The sequence below is a fragment of the Manis javanica genome, chromosome X (genome assembly GCF_040802235.1).
Source record: "Manis javanica isolate MJ-LG chromosome X, MJ_LKY, whole genome shotgun sequence".
NCBI lineage: Eukaryota > Metazoa > Chordata > Mammalia > Pholidota > Manidae > Manis > Manis javanica.
In genome coordinates this window covers 121,977,112-121,983,098 of record NC_133174.1, presented here as the reverse complement: position 1 = coordinate 121,983,098, position 5,987 = coordinate 121,977,112, and the positions used below count along the sequence as shown (strand labels likewise).

The following is a 5,987-nucleotide window of genomic DNA, read 5'->3' as shown; positions in this document are numbered from 1 at the left end:
CAGGGCCTTTGCACATGTTCATTCTCTACCTGTGATACCCTGCCCCAATTGTTCTCATAATTGGCCATTGCATATCTGTCATATCTCAGTTTAAATAGAATTTCCTTCTCAGAGAGATCTTCCTGACCATCTCACCAAAACTAGGTCACCTCTCCAAGCATATTTTTCTTTGTATTAAGACACTCTTTTTCTCCCTCATAATATTTATCACAGTAGTACTTTCACAATTATTTTTAAGATCACCTCCAGTACTGGGATGCAAGCTCTGGGAATACTGAAACCACAACTTTGTTGCTCATGATTTTTTTCTGCAATGCCTACCTAGCCCAATATATAACATAGTAGGTGTCCACAAATCATTGTAAGTGAAAAAATGACTGAATGATCTATTGATGGTGTCCTTTGCTGTACAGAAGCTTTTCAGCTTGATATAGTCCCACTTGTTCATTTTTGCTTTTGTTTCCCTTGCCCGGGGAGATATGTTCACGAAGAAGTTGCTCATGTTTATGTCCAAGAGATTTTTGCCTAAGTTTTTTTCTAAGAGTTTTATGGTTTCATGACTTACATCCAGGTCTTTGATTCATTTTGAATTTACTTTTGTGTATGGGGTTAGACAATGATCCAGTTTTATTCTCTTACATGTAGCTGTCCAGTTTTGCCAACACCAGTTGTTGAAGAGGCTGTCATTTCCCCATTGTACATCCATGGCTCCTTTATCATATATTAATTGATCATATATGTCTGGATTAACATCTGGACTCTCTATTCTGTTCCACAGATATGGAGAAAAGGGATCCCTCCTACACTGCTGGTGGGAATGTAAATTAGTTCAACCATTGGTGGAAAGCAGTATGGAGTTTCCTCAAAAAACTAAAAATAGAAATACCATTTGACCCAGGAATTCCACTCCTAGGAATTTACCCTAAGAATGCAGCAGCCCAGTTTGAAAACAACATATGCACCCCTATGTTTATCACAGCACTATTTACAATAGCCAAGAAATGGAAGCAACCTAAGTGTCCATCAGTAGATGAATGGATAAAGAAGATGTGGTACATATACACAATGGAATTTTATTCAGCCATAAGAAGAAAACAAATCCTACCATTTGCAACAACATGGATGGAGCTAGAGGGTATTATGCTCAGTGAAATAAGCCAGGTGGAGAAAGACAAGTATCAAATGATTTCACTATCTATGGAATATAAGAACAAAGAAAAAATTGAAGGAAAAAAACAGCAGCAGACTCACAGAACCCAAGAATCGACTAACAGTTTCCAATGGGGAAGGGACTGGGGAGGATGGGTGGGAAGGGAGAGATAAGGGGGAAAAAAGAGCATTACAATTAGCACACATAATGTAGGGGGGGCACAGGGAAGGCAGTATAGCACAGAGAAGACAAGTAGTGATTCTACAGCATCTTACTATGCTGATGGACAGTGACTGTAATGGGGTATGTGGTGGGGACTTGATGATGGCGGGAGTCTAGTAACCATAATGTTGCTCATGTAATTATAGATTAATGATACCAAAATTTAAAAAAATGACTACCATTTGCAACAACATGGATGGAGCTAGAGGGTATTATGCTCAGTGAAATAAGCCAGGTGGAGAAAGACAAGTACCAAATGATTTCCCTCATATGTGGAGTATAAGAACAAAGGAAAACTGAAGGAACAAAACAGCAGCAGAATCACAGAACTCAAGAATGCACTAATAGTTACCAAAGGGAAAGGGACTGGGGAGAATGGGAGGGAAGGGAGGGACAAGAGTGTGGAAAAAGAAAGAGGGCATTACGATTGGCATGTATAGTGGAAGGGGGGGTGGGTACAGGGAGGGCTGTGCAACACAGAGAAGACAAGTAGTGATTTTACAGCATCTTACTACGCAGATGGACAGTGACTGTGAAGGGGTATGTGGGGGGGACTTGGTGAAGGGGGGAGCCTAGTAAACATAATGTTCTTCATGTAATTGTAGATTAATGATACCAAAATAAAAAAATAAAAAATAAAATAAAACAAAACAGAAATAAAAACAAAAAAATGACTAAATGAAAGAGTGAATAGAATTCTGAGCTGAAGCCTCTCTTTTGGCCAACATTAATTTGTCTTCACTACAAGAAAGAGAGGATGGAAGAGGATTTAGGGAGGTTGTTTTGTCTTTGAATCGGGAGGCACCAAGCAGCATGCTTGTAAGCCAAAGGGGTAAATCAAGTTTATATCATTATTAATTAATGAGACAGTATTGAATGATAAAAGTCTAGTGATGTTAATGTTGGTTCTGAATGCTGGCTGGCAGTGTCTGAAGACAAGGTAAAATGGTGATGAGACACTGCAGTTTAAGCCCCCAAAAAGGAAGCAGCAGTCACCCCCAGGGACAACTCTGGTTGCTCACTGATTTTCTTTATACACTGCAATAGCATTTGGTACCACCTTAGGCACCCTAAATGTCCTGGATATCCCCGTTATAGGTGGATCTTCCTTTACACATGCCCTGTGTATAAACAGTCCAAACTGGTACAAAGGGTAAATTATGGCAAAAGTCTTCCATGTCACAGACACATTCTCGATAAGATTCCTTTGAATAGCCAGTTCCCTGAGTGGGTTTGAAATAGGATTTCATTTATAAAAATATGATTTAAGATTTTAGGGACACATAGTCATTACCAAAGCAAGGCAGCAAAGGTGTCTTCGCCTTATTCCTTCGCCATAGACTGAGCCTCCAGCCTAGACCGCCAACTGAGCTGTGCCCCTGTCTCTGGCTTCACACTTACCCTTAACTTGTGCTGCCGCACAGACTGATTTTTAGTCCTAGCACAGCCCAGCTTCCAAGACTAAACAACTATTTCACAAATACTGGTCTTTGGGTTCCAGGGGGGAATGTGGGAAAAGGGGAGCTGTATCCATGACTCACTGCTAAACCCTTCCCCCTGCTGGAAAAAAAATAACTCTAAATGCACATCCTACTGCTTGTGAGTCAGGAATGTCATTGTCATTTATGAAGGATGGAACATTATTTATCTCTAACATTTCAAGTGAATAACTTTACATACTTTTCCCCCCAATTTCCATAGGAATTTGATGCCATGGACGCTATCAGCTACATGTCCCCAAAGCATGGCAGAAACTGTTATTTTTCTTACAGATACTTTAAGATCCCTGAACTCACCCCTTCCTCCAATTACGTACCTGGTGAAACCCACTATAATTTGGGGGTTCAGAGGGAGACGGGGTAGTCTGAATTCTGATGTTATTTTAGGATTTGGGACTCGCATTTCCATTTAATCTTAAAAGTTGAATTTCAGAAGTTCAGAGAGGCTTGTGTGCTATGTCCCCATTAAGAGGTGTTTGCCTCCCACTGTGAGGCCCCCAGAGGTAGACTCATCACCGGTTATGTCAAGGGAAAGAGTGGAAAAGAGCAGAGGAGACGCCCTCTGTTCACTCTCCAGGGTAGTTTCTGATTCGGTTATAACTACTAGGTAAATACACCAAGTAGAACAAAACAGAAAATTTGTTCCAGAGGAGAAAAGACAGGCTGTCAAGTTTAAACTATCTAGCACTATATTGCTCCCCTCCAGCAGCAGGGCTTGTTCCAATTGGCTGTATTTCTCTCTCTCTCTCAGGTCTAATGTGTGACTTTCACAGATATGGATAATCTGACCATGATCAAAGAATTTCTCCTCCCGGGATTTGGGAGTCCCTGGGTTACATTTTTTGTTTGGGGGATATTTCTGGGAATCTATGCAGTGGCCTTGCTGGGGAACATTCTCATCCTTACAGTCATTTCCCTTGATTGCAGCCTTCAAATCCCCACGTACTTCTTTCTGTCCAATTTCTCCTTCCTGAAGATCTGTTACACTACCTCACTGCCCCTAAGGTGCTGCAGACCCTTCTCTCAGGTCCACACATGATTTCCTTTGGAAACTGTGTAGCCCAGTTTTATTTCTTCAGTTCCATGGCAGTAGTGGAGTGCTTTCTGCTGGCAGCCATGTCTTATGACTGCTATCTTGCTATCTGCAGCCCCCTCCTGTACCCATCCCTCATGAACTGCCACACATGCATTCTGCTTGCAGATGGGTCTTGGCTGGGTGGGTCACCAGTGATCTGGGGTCACTATTACTCTGACTTTCCAGCTGCCATTCTGTGCAGCCTATGAGACTGACCACTTAGTCTGTAACCTGGCCCCTGTGCTGAAGCTGTCCTATTCTGATCCTGAGACTGCAAAGAAAACCACTTTCCTCTTGGCCTTCTGTGTCACCACAGTGTCCATCCTGCTCACTGTAGCCACTGTAGCCTGCTCTTCTCTAGCCACATTGTTGTTTCTGCTCACCTCAGGATTCCTCAGCTGCAGGAAAGCAACAAATTTTCTCCACGTGTTCCTCCCACCTCATAGTGGGCACTCTGTACTATGGACACTAGCAACAGTGTATGCCATTCCCACGGCAACCCAGGCTACTGCCCTTCACAGTATCTTATCCCTGCTTTGCACAGTGGTCACCCCAATGATCAACCCCATAGTGTATACTCTGAAAAACAAGAATGTTACAAAGGCAGTGAGGAGGCTCGTGAGTCAGTGGGCATATGCTAAGGGGACCTAATGGCCCTCAACATCCCCAGGAAGTCCTTTCCTCAGAGCAGCCTGGGCTTCTGTGAAGGAGACTGGGTACCTGGAGATTCAGACCACTGCTGCTCCCTCCTTCCAGGGAAATAACCAGTAAAGCAGGGACCTTCCCTCAGGTCCCACAGCCTAATGCCGTTGGGACTTCCACATTAATCCTTGCACGGTAGAATTAAGTTTCCCAGACAAACGTGACTCTGTCAGGCTTTACCACCACATATGGATGACTTTTAGGAGAAAATTCAAAAGACCCAAGTCTGCATGCCGCAAAAGTCTCCCGTGACCCTCTGTTTGTGTGTATGCTATGGAAATGTCTGCTGGTGCTAAAGCTTTTGGTTGTGTACATACTCTTGCACATACACACACATATACACAATATATACAAACACACAACACAAACACATCTACATGCAAGCATAGTCACTATATACCTTTCCCATCCAAAGTTCTCCTATAGTACTTCCCATCTGCACCTCTTAGCTTCTGCCTAGGAATGCCCATCACTGTACCTCTCCTTAGGGTTTATGTGCATTCGCCTCACCCTCTGCTGTTTCTTAGATCATCCGCCTCTCTATAGTTTAGAAACATCTCTAAAATCCTAGAGCAGCTATTGACCGTCCTACCCCATTGAACAAATAGTTATTCAAGCCCCTTGAAGACTGGAATAACATCAACCTGATTCTTCTTAATCCCTTAGCATGGTGTTCTGCACAGAATAGATACAAAATAATTATCTGTTGATTGAACGAATCAAAACGCTAGATGTTCCCTGTGTGAACAGAGTAAAATAAGTCAATTTTTTTTCTGCCTACACTGGCCTCTCTTCCTTGGGTTCCTCTTCATGGTCATAGATACTGCCATCTCCCTGCACAGACAGTCTAAGGCCCCCCAAACGTCCTCGTTGCCATGCTCCTCCCCACAGTGGATAAATGTATTTTTCTCAAATCCAAACCTGCCCCTATTCTTTCTCCCTATATCACTTTCCATGGTTCCCCAGGTCCCCTGGCTTAGAATCAAGAGTTCCTCAGCCTAGCTTCCGGCCACCTCTGGAGCTCAACCCTCACCAGTTCCCTTCTCTCTCTCTGTGCTTCAGCCACACCAAACGTCACAAATAGACTTGGAAGCTACTTAAAGGCAAGATCATATGCTCACCATATGTCTTCCACAATATCTAGATCCAGAGCGGGACAAAAAAGATAGTTGCACAAATAAGACATCTTCAATTGCATTGTAATGCAACCCTCACCCTCTTTTCCTCTTTGTTTCCATTAACTGGCTTCGGGCCTATGAAGCACTTTGGCTCCAGGAAAAGGTAATCTTGATTGACTATCAGTGATCTGTGTGTTTGTTTACCTTATTTCACCTGCCCA

The 5,987-nt window shown here is 43.0% G+C and overlaps 1 pseudogene; it reads left to right on the top strand.

The window, feature by feature from the left end:
* The first annotated feature begins 3,646 nt into the window (after nucleotides 1–3,646).
* On the top strand, nucleotides 3,647–4,597 carry LOC108394880 (olfactory receptor 10A7-like; annotated as a pseudogene).
* The last annotated feature ends 1,390 nt before the right edge of the window (nucleotides 4,598–5,987 follow it).